The 14,954-nt window shown below is 34.3% G+C and overlaps 1 long non-coding RNA gene across 1 annotated transcript; it reads left to right on the forward strand.

Annotated features, from left to right (window-relative positions):
* Positions 1-6,311: 6,311 nt before the first annotated feature.
* LOC145129047 (uncharacterized) lies at positions 6,312-12,509 on the forward strand. The gene is made up of 3 exons (XR_013717260.1): positions 6,312-6,541; positions 6,747-6,788; positions 11,708-12,509. It is a non-coding gene; the product is annotated as an uncharacterized LOC145129047 (long non-coding RNA).
* The last annotated feature ends 2,445 nt before the right edge of the window (positions 12,510-14,954 follow it).

A 14,954-nucleotide genomic window follows, 5' to 3' on the forward strand; every position in this document is an offset into this window, starting at 1 on the left:
AATTGCAATATGTACAAACCTGTTATGCAATAAACTGGTCAACAAAAATAAAATCAAGATCAAAGTTAAAACAGGATTGCTCTTGACCCGGTCCTCATTCCCTATCCCGTCCAACAACATCCAAATTATGTCGCCATTTTTTTAGCATGTTCGCCATTTATATAACCCTCCCCACCTCCTTCTTCTCTATTTCAAGATTTAAACCAAATTACATTCTCCTATCTCATCCAACCCCTCTTTATCCAACGAAACACCAGTCTAAAATCACAACCACTTTTCCTCTCTTCCTCGCACCCCACCACCGTTACCACGACCACCATTAAGCACCATTGGCACCAAATCAGCGACACCCACTATATCGCGACCATCACACTCCAGCATCGTCCTCCGCTAACCTGATTCTTTATCACTGTGATCGATTCCATGGAAAATGCCTGATGTCTGCTTCTTTGAGGTCACAGTGAACATAAAAAGGGGTAACTTTGGAATTCTCCTCTCTCTCTCTCTCTCAATCGACTGATTCTATCTGTTTTCTAAATAAAGGCTCTTTTTTATGACAATACCTTAGGGTTTTGGTTTTCTACTTCAAATTTATGGAGACGGAGATGGGATTTGACAGATTCATATTGATTTCCTCAACAAAACACCGATAGGGTTTGCAATCCCCACTACCACAGTCTATTTCATCAAACGCCATACTAGATCGATTGTTTTTCAGGTAAGTCATATGCCACCATTATCTCTTTTGCGTTCTGGTTTGGCATCGACTTGCTTTTCTTCTTGCTGTGTTCAGTTTACTTGGATTGACCAAGGTACTCCTTAATGTTCATATTTGGGAACACTTTTCTATTATAGAATGAAGTTTTTTGTTTTTTTGTGTTTTTTTGTGTTTACAGGTCCCGAATATCGACGCCCACACATCGCATACGCTCTCTGGTTCCAACCTCCAGCCACTTCAGTGAGTTCCTCTTCTACTCCAAGAAATTCCTCTACAAGAGCCACCATTTCATCACTTTCCTATGGCAGCAGCGCCGCCAGTAATTTATTAACCATCGCTCCAACCAGACTCCACGACACCATCATACCAGGTAGAGTATTATGCCTTAACTCCTTTGTGTTTAATTATTTTACATGGAACCTACTTTTGAGGCTTAATGCAATGATTTCAAGAAAGAAGATGGTTATTCTCCTAGCTATTCTCACGCTAATCTTTCTGAAATCAAGATTTTTTGTGAATGTATTTATGACTTTGGTGGTTTTGATCGTCAATTTAAGGTTTATGCATGTTAGGAAACTTTGATTACTGATTGAATATTGAATTAACACATTGTATTCTTGGACCAGGTTTGTGTGTGATTCCAATTATCCTATTTAGGTTAGTAACATATCCGTACTTGTGAATTCGTGGATTTAATTTATATTGTCTTTTGCTCCTAAATTAATAGATGACAATGATGATTTTCCAACGTATCTACAATTTAAGATTGTCGGTTGAGAAAAGGTATTCTAGGAATTGCGAATTCACCCTACCATGGAGTTGAAGAAGAGATTCTTTGAGGTGAAACTGTGGCTACTAATAGTGATTTTAACTAGAATTTTTTTTTGGAAGTGGGATTCTTTATTGAACAACTAAAAGAATATGGAATGCTATAAATTGTAAATTCTTTCCATTTTGCTTTATAATGTGATTCTTATATGTTTTTTTACACTTTTTGTGAAGGCCAAAAACGAGATTGTTATTGTAAGATATTGTAGTTGTTGGTGAATGTGTGTTTACCACAATGCTCAAACAGTTTTCTCAAACTAGAAAAAATATGCCAAAATACCACATAGACCCTCTGTAAGTCAATACCAATCAATAAGAAATAAAAAAAAAGATCTTTATGAAATATGTCATTTTAATTGAATGACAGCAACATACTTTAACTTATTTGAACATAATAACATTCTACTTTCACTGCTTTTTGTCACATTTTACTTTTATTTCTCCTTTGTTGGGATTATACTTTGGAAAATTCACCAATTATAAATTATACAAATGAGCAACTACTTTTAAAAAATAATAATTTATAATTTGGTTTCAGGTGTTTTTTTGAAAATCAAGTACAAGAGATGAAATACATTGTTCTCTTTAATGAAAAAAAGGAGCAGCTTCCGGTAATATTTTTTTGGGTGTGTTTTTATCATTGAAGTTGGTTTGCATGTAACCCCCCCCCCCCCTTCAACTTACATTTTTCATTTTTTTTGACATTTTTTTCCAATATGTTAAAATGTAGCACCAAATGAAAGAAATAGCAATGTAAATTCATTTTTTGTGTCTGTATATGTGTGTGATCAGATCTCTATGTGTGTGAGAGACCTTATCTTTATGTGCATGTGAACTGATTTGGGCAAGTATTATGAAGGTGTTTCATCTTATAATTTTTGACATGAACATTAATGTTATATTTTTTCGTATACGATGGCCTCATAACAAACTAATAATGAAATGCTTCACAATTTTCATATTTTAGGATTTTTTTTTTGTAAAAACATAAGCTTATTATGGTTAACCAACATTTATAATTAACCAAAAACAACTATATATTTCAATTCTAAACCGAAACAACAAACTTTTGTAAGTTGCATCACATACCTTTCCTTAACACACAAACCCTAATACATTGTTCATCGGAAAATAATACATTTTTCGTCAGAATATATTGTGTCTTATTTTTAATATGACATGTTTCTTAAAAAAACTAATCGTTGAATTGAAACTAATCATTGTTCTCCGGACTAATCGTCTCTAGAAACTAATTTATGAAAAAACTATTCACACCCGTTGTTTGGCGCGAATCCGATTACGTTTCGCGATGACAATCAATAAAGCTTAAAGACAAACAATTCCAAATATAGGAGTTTATCTTCCAGAACCGGTTTTCTCGCACGACCAATTTTATGTGGCATTATCCAGAAGGATATTACGTGCAAATATGAAAGTATTTGTGATCAATGATGAACAATTAAACGGTAGTGAAGTCTGCAATGTAAGTGTGGTATATAAACAAATATTGCATGATTAATAATGCACAATCAATCATGTTTTCATGTGCATTTGTAAAGAATCTCAAATTTTCATGCATTTTTAATTGTTATTGATTTCACTAGGATGACTCTTATTAATAATTGTTTATATGTAGTAAGCTATTTGCACAAAAGAACTAATCGTCTCTATAAACTAATTTGTAAAAACAATATGCACACCCGACGCTTGGCGCGGGTAAACGGCTAGTATATATATATATATATATATATATATATATATATATATATATATATATATATATATATAACTACTCATTAGTACTTTTCAGATCTATATTCAACAACAAAATAATAAAAAAAGATTATTAACAAGATTACCACACGAATTACCTCCACCAAAGTCATGCATGATTAGCCATCGAGTACTAGTTCCTAGAACAATGACATCATTTCCAGATGTCATAGAAGTAATAACTCTATGGCCTTTTGTTGCATATCTCTCTAGAAATCTAGAGTAAATACGAATTACCTCCACCAAAGTCATGCATGATTAGCCATGGAGTACTAGTTCCTAGAACAATGACATCATTTCCAGATGTCATAGAAGTAATAACTCTATGGCCTTTTGTTGCATATCTCTCTAGAAATCTAGAGTAAATACATGTCTTAAGTCTAACTTCTCTAGGGTCCTGCATCCAAAGCCCAAGTCAAAACTTTAAAAAGAAAAAACCATTAACATAATCTGTATTTTGGCCTCGTAAAAGATATGTTTGAGAAACTCCAATTCCATGGTGTATAAAAAGACGACAGTAGTAAAGGGAATTAGAAAAAAGCAAATGCAAAACTTGTGAACTTATGTTTTCCAGATACCAGATGATACTTTAATTGCATCCCTTCATTGTTTATACTTTTTAATCCACTTAAGTGAATACGATATCCTATTTAGGTTCTTTCAAACAGGGGCGGAGCTTCAACGATTGATTCGAGGGGGCCGGAAATATAATATGTATGGAAATATAATATGTATAAAAATTGGTAAGCAGGGGGGCCACAGCCAAAATTTTATAGTTTTGGGCCTAAAATGTATAAAATGAAACTAAAATGACTATTTATAACCAAAAATTCAGGGGGGGCCACAGCCCTCCCTAGCCCTAATAAAATGACTATTTATAACCAAATATGCATTTTCTTTCAAAAGTTTTCTATGTATATTTTATCTATAATTATATTTTAATTTTGTAATTTATTTTTTCAAATAGGTTCAAAACGTTTCACCCGATAAAAAAAACATTAATATGCATTTTCTTTCAAAAGTTTTCTATGTATAAAATATTTAAACTATAATATATCTTCTTAGTAATTGTTTATAAATTTCAAATCACAACTAAATAATTTGTTTTCGCTTCTTGTGTAAAGTTGGGTAATATTATAATTATATGTCGTTTTAAAATGTTTCAGTTTTTGAAAATCGAATTATAAAAACTGATCCAACCAAATTGTAATTGGATCGGATAGGATCGGATTTGAATTTAGTTTGGACTATTTGGATCCATGTTTTGAAAACCGAAATCAATTTGGATTCACTTGATTGGATCGGATCAAACTGATTCATCCAAACGAACACCCTTAATCAAATACCTTAATTTTATTTTCTCGACATATCGAACGATGCCAGATTTGACAATATCATGAATCCAACTCATAATCAGATCAGGCCCATTGTTTCCTTATCAGAGTACAAATTAGAATGATTCTTATAAGGAGGATCTTCGATTCAAAAACATTATACATACATCCGATCATTGAAAAGTCTTGTCATTTGATGGTGCTTGATTACATGAGCGGAGAAACTCAAAGGAGTAAATTATGTTGAATTTCCCGAGACATGAGCTCGGTGGCCGATTTATTTTGGAACAAGATGACGATACACTCATTTAATTTATTTGAAGCGCACTCTGTATGTTAAATTGTTCTCAAATTCATAAATGTTCTCATTTGAACACACCTCTCTCTCTCTCTCTCTCTCTCTCTCTATATATATATATATATATATATATATATATATATATATATATATATATATATATATATATATATATATATATATATCATGGTTCTAAAAAACACGCCATGGTGCGCCTCAAGGCGTGCCATGGCGCGAGGCGTGGTGTAGCCGTTACGAAAACGTCCAATACGGATTTATTAAGTGTGGCGCCCAAATAACGTGTCAAGGCGCGCCTTATCGCGATATGACGCGAGTTTTTTTTCAAGGCGCGAGTTTTTTTTGTATTTTTTTTTTGATTTTTTTATCGGACCTAAAATAATTGAGTTTTGTTAACTTTTTATATTAAATACTAATATAACACTTCTAAAAACTTGATATACTTATAAAAATCAATAATTATATGATTTATCTCTTTTAATATATATAAAATAGTTACACTTTGAAAAACGTCATGGCTCGCCAAGGCTTGTCATGGCTTAACTTTTACCTTGCCGCCAAGCCACGCCTCACGTTATTTAGAACCTTGATATATATATATATATATATATATATATATATATATATATATATATATATATATATATATATATATATATATATATAGGGAAAAAGGAATATACATTACAGCCCCACCTAAGCTTAGGTACTAAACCTCTTGAAAATACATTGTTTTACTATATAAAGATTACGGTTAATGGATTCACGATTAATACTTCAAGATGTAAACTCAAGATCGACACAATAGGGTTTAGGGTTTAGGGTTTAGATTTAGGGTTTAGAGTTTAGATTTAGGGTTTAGGGTTTAGGGTTTAAGGTTTAGGGTTTAGGGTTTAGATTTAGGGTTTAGGGTTTAGGTTTAGGGTTTAGGGTTTAGGTTTAGGGTTTAGTAATGCTCACTTGGGTGAAGTAATAAACGATAATTGAAGAAAGAAAACAGAGATGATAAAACGATAATGAAAGAAAGAAATGTTATGGAAAATGATATATTTACCAAGTGAAACCAAACCGGGCATATTTAGCATGTTAAAACGACATATTTTAGAGGTTTAGTACCTAAGCTTAGGTGAGACTGTAATGTATATTTCCTATCCCCATATATATAATCATATGTAAACCAACAAGTATTATATAATTGTGAAATTAATTCTCAGCCAATCTTTTCAAAAAACTAGATTAGGGTATTATAGTAAATTAACACAATAATTAATTAATTATATTTTTAGTTTATTCGAAATTAATTTAGGTAACTAACTCCAAAATGATCTCTTTCCTTTTATATTACCTCTTCCATATCTCTTTTCTCAGTATACATCTACATACTCACGATGGAAAAACTAATTCAATTCACAGGAACATAATCGACATCTTTATACCATCACCGCCTTTGCCTTTGTACCTCAAGATGACAAACCTGAAAATGAGGGCATCCATCATCGTCCGAGAACCACCATCGTCGCTTCACCACTATCACTGCCTCATCTCCGAACAAAATATGACCACCTACAGCAGGTAAGATTAAGATCTGGCATCAACTTTCTTTGCTTTTAGTCCTCCCCGACAAGCCTTGATCAACAATAAAAATCTATTTAGACCTGTTTTTGATCGAACGTCTTCCACATAGCGTGTTGACGGAGAAGGTCTTGTTAATGCCCTAATCGACCATATTCAACCTCGAATTCGTTTCCCAAGGGTGTTGACATGGTTTATTCTTCAGGAATGGAAGGTATTTCATATGATTTGGAACCTAATCGACCAGGTACGTGTCGATTTCCTCTTTATGTCTGAAGAATTTAAGTTGAATGAGATGCTCTATTCCAAATAATTTTTCTGATTTTTTAATTCTTACTTTTTCACTCTTAACTTTCCTATTCTTTTTCACATTTGCAATTCAAGAAGCAATTTTCCGGCTTACGTTTTACGTAATCATCGATATTCCTAGTTTCAATGTGAACTACAATCTTTATTTTCAATTGGTGTTTGGTTACGTAACAGGAGTAACAAGAAACTACAATCGATAATGAGTAATGAAATATTCTTGAAGAATATGTTATATTTGTAATTGTATTAGGCATAAAAGATTCCTTATATAAGAATTAGGGGTTGTGATCAAATAAGGTTTTTTAATCTGGTTAAAATCGTTCTTTAAGATTGACCATTATTTAATGGTAAATGTGTTTACAAAACACATTCTGTTAAAGATTATGTTTTCAAATGACACCATCTTAAAATGATTCTTAAAGAACAAATCCATTTATGTATTTACAAAACACATCATCTTAGGATGGTTCTTAAAATAACCATAAAATGAAAACATTTGAGAACTTTGAATTTATAAGAAAAGTGAAAAAAATATTGACTAATTAAAATTAAAAGTTTTTTTTCTCTTTTGAATTTAAACAAATAATTTGGATAATAAACAAAGGAAACTAATGAGGCTTTAATTTAATAATTTTGAAATTAGAAAGAAAGTCCATTAATGAAATTGATAGGCATTGATTATTACATTTAAACAGTATGTGGAATTTAATAAAATAGAAAACCATAAAATAACATGTGGAATAAAAATTAATTTAAAATAACTATAAAATGACATGTGGCAAATGAATGACAATTTGTCATATGACAAAAAAAAATCTTTATTTATTAGACTATATATATATATATATATATATATATATATATATATATATATATATATATATATATATATAACTATTTTATGAAATTTAAATAATAACAAGTATTTTAAAAAATAACAACTACCAATCTTGAGCATGTTCGCCTACTCAAGAATGGTTCGGTTACGAGGGTCGGTGGTGTCTTGGAATAAGCTCTGCTTAGGGGTAAGTTTTTAGACCTCCGAACCGGACCTGTACTTGGATAGGCCTTAAAGGGTCCGGTCCAAGGTCCATCATTTCTATGAAACCGGTCAGATCCAAGAGTCGGTCCGGTCCGATTCGGTTTAAATACGCACCCCTACAATCGTAATAGATAAATAAACTTTCGGTAGGCTTCAACAAGTTGTATCATATGCACCAAAAGTTGTACATGTCCAACGGGTACTAGAACCGGAAAACCTGGACCTGGACCGAACCTTGACCGACCTCATCCAATTCGGTCCTAGGGCCACTAATTTCTGCTAAACCGGTCTAGTCCAAGAGTCGGTCTGGTTCGGTTCAATCCAAATGCTCACCCCTAACTCTATTGATACTCGAGAGGGATTACAGTTAAGCATGTTCACCCACTGTAAAATCATAACTATATTTTTATATTATGATAGGATTATACTTGTGGAAGATCGTACAACTAAAATGCCTAAAAAGTAATTCAGATCACCTATAGTTGTCATGGAAAACTCATGCCTGAGCTAAGAAAAAAAAATCAGCTTGTAACGTCCCATATTTCACAACAAAACTTTCAGTTTTTATCTTAAAATAAAAAGAGCCATTTTTATAAAGTAGCATCATAAAACCGGTTGTTCAAACAGTTTACATCCCAAATATCATAGTATGAACATAAATGCAGAATCACAAATACAGAAGTTACTGATGTGTGTATAGTCACATCTTTATCTTCCCATGATCATCTGATGCCTTCGCCTTCCCACGATCATCTAAAGTACCTAAGACATTTAATCAATAATTGCAAACCAAAGCTTAGTGAGTTCCCCAAAATACCATACACCACAATATACATACAATCATACAAACATTGGCATTGAGTCCATGACTGGTCCGCCCCTCTTGCCTGCAACATAATATTGGTCCGCACCTAGCCTTCAGCATAACGCTGACCCACCTGAGTATCTTGGCCTACCTCACAAAGCAGGACCAACCTCAAGTCACCAAAAGATATGTCTACAAATATAACAAATAGGCAAAAAACAATCAAATAACACATACAACTATCTAAACTAGATTACCTGTCCAAAAGCTCACTACAAAATACAAAGCACTCATACTGCACTCTACAACACAACTAGAAGATCACCAAATGAATGCATAGTTGTATGTAATTAGAGATAAGATAGACAGTCGAACAAATGATCCTACTTGAAAGCTACAACCAAATAAGGAACAGATAAGAAATCCTAGATCAAGAGTTCACAAGCTATCTTACATGACTACATATAACCCCTACGCTATTCACTTCAACGATCACCAATCCTATCGATACCCTAAAAAACATACCACTACACCTCTACATCCTATCATGCAAGGATATATATTATAACACATAATATATAAAAGAAACTCAACCAAGCTTAGCAGCAGAAACTCAACATCAATCTCAACGATAGAACAACTAATGCGAGCTACCTAAAGCCAAACGGGGACCAACCTTTAGTCAATTACCGATTTCTACTCAAGTTTTACCAAAAGTAAAATTGGTGAAAATTCAACGGCCAACGGTCAATGTCAAAGATCAACCTTCCCAAACCACCACGTTGTGGCCAACCGAAGGCTGTGTCATAGTAACGAGATAACAAAATGGCCACATGACTCAGCATCCCACCACGTCGTGGCAAAGTCTCCATCGCGTCGTGTCGGCGTCCTACTAGCTTAACCCATTATGCTCTTAACCCCTATATACATAGCTCCAAAGCTCATATCTCGGTCGATTCAGGACATGCATGGATAAAGTTTCCAACTTTATCTATTCCCTAACCTCAAGAAGCTTAGATCTCAAACCCTAACACTTAAAGGGACTTAAATAACCCAAAAAGGTCCATGTATGGCTCATATTTAAGCAAGCATCCAAATTTATAGGACCCTAAGGTCTAAAGACTACCTCAAACACCATCCAAGTGTAACACCCCGACTCCCAGGTATATTTTAAAAGCTTTTTATTCATTTTGTTGAAGGAACTCGACGAGTTGGAGGCCCCAACTCGTCGTGTCGAACCTAGTCATCCCGCGTGGGTTTTGACTCCTACTCGACGAGTCGGAGGACCCCGACTCGACGAGTAGGGGATATGCATGGAAACCCTGATTTTTAGGGTTTGCCCCCTATTTAAAGAACCTTAACTCCTCTCCCCAGCCTCCCTTACCAGCCTACCGTCCAGAAACAAACCCTAGCAAGCTAACTCTCCATTTTTTTAGTGTGTGAGGCTAAAAGAGTGTGTTTTGGTGCAATTCTTGAAGAGATTTTAAGACCTAAAAGCTTGGAACGAGAAGGAGTCTGTAGATCCAGCACCCATTTCATTTTGGCATTCATTTGAAGGTAAAAAGTCTTTACCTTCGCTTTCCATTTCTTAGATCTTATCGCATGCATGAATATGGTCATTTTTGGGGGAAAATGGGGTCATTCTCGGATTTGAACTTGTACAGAAGATATAGTCTCAGATCTGGACTCCTCTAGGTCCCAAATTCAGAAAGCTATTATCTTTATCTAGTATTAACCCCTCACCATGCCCTAAACCTCGTTCTAGACTTGGTTTTGGTGTTCTAAGCCTTTAAGACCTTGCATGCACGTAAAGTTTGCAACTTTACGTGGAATTTGTCCCTTAGGAAGCTAGATCTACAAGTTGGAGCTTTGGAGTAGCTTAAAACGTCTGGATAGGAAATGGACTGCATGAACTCGACGAGTCGCATAGCCGACTCGGCGAGTCAGATGAAGATTGCCTGTATTTGATTCTGTAGGAACTCGGCGAGTCAGTAAGAGGACTCGACGAGTCAGTTAGGGTTTTCCCCGACATTTGGACACGCATGGACTCGACGAGTTGGGTGGAAACTCGGCGAGTCAATTAGGGTTTTGGTGACTTCTGAGTTCTTAAGGAACTCGACGAGTTGCTAGCTGCACTCGACGAGTCGGTCAACATGGACTGTTGACTTTGACCATCGACTTTAACTTTGACCAAGGGTTGATCAGTTTGACTTCTGGGGGTATTTTGGTAATTTGGGAATTTATGGAAGTGGATCATTGGTGGATATAGGTGTTGGACTTGGAGCTGCATTTGGTAGAGTTTGACTTTATCACTTCGAGCTACTTGTGAGGTGAGTTCTTCTCACTATTTCAACGGGGTCTAAGGCACCAATGCCGACCCTTTTTGGATTTATATTCGGGTTATTTGCATGATATGCTTTATGATTTGTATCCTAGTTATAGAATGGTTGTTATGTTAGTGATCCGTTAGATCAGTATCCTGGTTATAGGATGGTTGTTATGTTAGTGATCGGTTAGATCAGTATCCTGGTTATAGGATGGTTGCTATCTTAGTGATCGGTTAGATCGATATCCTGGTTATAGGATGGTTGCCATGATTAGTGATCTGTTAGATCTTTATGACTATTTGTAGATGCTAGCTAGCATATGATACGTATGTGCACATAATTGTTGGTTTAGGGGATTGGGTTGAGGCAGGTCCTGCTTTGTGTTGTAGGCCAAGATACCTAGGGCGGACCGGATAGACTGCAGACCCGGTTAGGGCATACTAGTCAGGCCGAAGGCCCGGTGAGCGGTCCGGATAGGCTGAAGGCCCTGCGAGGCGGTCCAGACGTGCCGATGGCTCAAAGAGCGGTCCAGATAGACTGATGGCCTGTGAGACGGTCCATTCAGACTGATGGCTCATTACACATGCTGTGTTTGTTTATATGATATGGTTATATCTGTATGGCGTTGGTATTTTGAGGGAACTCACTAAGCTTCGGGCTTACAGTTGTTGATTTTGTTTCAGGTACTTCTGATGATTGCGGGAAGGCGAAGGCGTGATCGTACACCCCCTTATGTTTTATGATTTGATTCTGGGATACTCTGACACTAAACCATTTTGAAAACAAGTTTTGTAATAATTATTGGTTTTGAAATGTTTTAAAAAGTTTAAATTTGGCATGATTTTTATGGATGTTACACCAAGGCCTTGGGGTTGCTTCAACGCCCTGGAGTCTAGAAGTGATGAAAGATCAGTCCTCTCTCAGCAACAAACTTAGATCATTGTCCCCTTTTTCCAAGAGCCTTTAAGAGCTTGATCTTTCCAAGAACACACACAAGCACACAAAAAACATACTCATACATGTTTCACTCTATGGGGTTGGAGGCTGGAAAATGAGGGCAACCATACTCACAAGATTGCTTAAATAGGGACAAGGCCCGAGACCTAGGGTTTTGAACCCAACCGTCATCGAGTCATGGCCAACACTCTACCTCATTGTGGTTGGCTTACTTGACACGGTTCATTAAATGAGGTGGTTGAGCCATGGTGGTCCTCCGCCATTACGCCACGGTCAGTCAAAAGTCCCAAAAACTTCAAGACTTGAAATAATTAACCGAAAAGAAAAATACCCAAAAATCGGATGTTACATCGGCTAAAGAAACTCAGTGGAAGATGCAATGAGGATGATGGAATCTATATATAAAATAAGGTATGTGGTGGTATGTTGTAACGCCCGCGTTTCTGGCTAAGCATTAATAAGATGATGTAATAGTTAGGGTCAACAATTGTAACATATTTGATGTAATAAATAAGAATTTTGTGAATATTATGTGTTTCATTATTATTATAATATAATAAAATAGGAAAAATCAACCGAATCGTCCGAAAATCGTAAAAATAAGTTCGCCAAAACACACACATACACACACATATATATATATATATATATATATATATATATATATATATATATATATATATATATATATATATATATATATATATATATATATATATATATATATAATATTTAGAAAGTACACGTCGTTCTGATCCCGAAAATATAAATTTCGTAGAAATCCGACTCCCTATAAATTAGATATGATTTTTATAAGATATAAAAGTCAGTTGCGCACAATGAATGTATAACGTAAAAAGCTACGAAGAGAATGGTTGACTTTTAGCTAAAATCACTAAAAAGAAAATCGTAGTACTCTTTAAAATAAGAATTTTGAGAAAAAAGAATGTCAAAAACGGAGTCTGTACGAGAGAGTTATGATTTTAGCAAAATCATTTAATTTTATAAAATTATGGACAAAAGAAATAAAGTCAAAATTAGCCGACGGAATATAAACGAAAGTTGTAGATCTTGTCGATATCTAAGCATAGATATAAAGAACGTCAAAAACGGAATTCGTATGAATGAGTTATAATTTATAATAACATATTTACATATTAAAATATAGTATAAGTCATATATACGTACGTGTGTGTGTGTATATATATATATATATATATATATATATATATATATATATATACACACTAGCAGTCTACCCGCGCAATGCGACGGGCGGCGAATACTATGTTTCGGCAATTAGTTTCTTTTTGGGACAAAAACCATCTGAACCATATATGTAATGAAAAAAAGGTCGGGACGAAAACCAAAAATATGGGAAACCACATGGATCATTTATACAATTTCGTCAGCTTTTTCGTACCGGTTTTTTATGGTGGGTCTTTATTATGTTGCATATTTTTTTCAGTTGGGTTTCATTCTATTGCAGCTTGGTCCAACGGTCTTTGATGTTATGATTTTCGGTTCGAATTCAAGTTTTTTAGTCTAACTTAAGTTTTTTGGTTTTAGTTCCACGTCTATGTATTTGGATGTTTGTGTTTTCATTTGAAATAATCCCACTTAGTTATATTAGTCAAGATACATCAAATGAAATTAAAACTTTATCAATTAAACTCTATTAAAAATGGTTTTTAAATAATAATTTCATATATATAGTGTACAAATTATATCTATGTCTGCGTTTAGTATTGTAATAACTAATATAATTAATACAATATAATATGAACATTGAACTAAAAAAATTAATAGAATAATATTAATGATTGACACACATTGATTGGAATGATTCAAATAAATAAACAAATAAGGCATTCTAAAATTGGTTATCTCTTGCTTTTTGTTTTCAAATTATTCTTAATATAATTGAAAACTGGAGGAAAAATTATATCTTTTAAACGTTAAAAAATTTAAGGTTTGTATTTTTAACTTGAAATAAACTCAAGTCGATTGATGTCACGCCCTCAAAACCAAATGATCGGCGGAAACGTTCTGGGGTGGAGGACGTCATGTACAGTATCACAACAATGCAAGTAGTAAACAAGCAACAACATCATCCATTGCATTAATAATATAATTTCATACAAGTGTGTTCCGTTAAGTTTTAAAGACACCAAAACAATATACATCAAAATATAAGATGAGTCTTGAACGAGCTCCATCTTCTCAAAACCTGGCTCCGGTACCTGTCTACTGGTGACCTGAGAATACAAGTTATTTTGAAAGAGTTTATCAGCTTTAGAGCTGATGAGTTCATAAGTATATTAGTGTCTGTGTTTGTATGAAAGCATTTGTAAGATGTTTTGTAAGATGTACTGTGTGTTTGTAAAAGTTTTGTATTTGTTTGAACTATCCTAGAAAACCCTATGTTTCCTACTAAAAGTAGCCTTGTACCAAGGCATCTAGTGTCTGTGTGTGTATCCTTTGTAAAAGTGAGTATTTTCCCAAATCCGACTATCATTAACCAAAAATATAGTTTTTTTACATTATTGTTTATTGTGTGAAATCACAAAGTAAAATGTAAAAGGAAAATGTTATAGTACTTTAATGTAGTATTATGAAACTACTGATGTACTAACTACCTTAAGTTAATTGTATATTTTAAGGTAACATGTGATCGGCCTGTATCTTGCTACCGACTCAATAGTAAAGTGACAATGTAAGATGCCACAAAAATGACGTTTGGCACCCGTAGACTTGCAAGTCCCACTGTAGCGAGCAGCAAGGTGTAGGATAGTCAATCCAGTATAGATCTATACACAAACTCATACGCTCCCCAATTAAGGAGATTCTGATACAAAAACAGTCATGGCAGGTAGTGCCATGCCCTGTTTAATGGCTCACATAAATGTATTAATGTAAATGTTATGTGAATTGTGTGCTAGCTGTATTGTATGTTCTTTCTCTGTCTAGCCT

This window comes from Lactuca virosa, chromosome 8, assembly GCF_052849685.1.
Source record: "Lactuca virosa cultivar CGN04683 chromosome 8, Lactuca_virosa_CGN04683_v6, whole genome shotgun sequence".
Taxonomy (NCBI): Eukaryota; Viridiplantae; Streptophyta; class Magnoliopsida; order Asterales; family Asteraceae; genus Lactuca; species Lactuca virosa.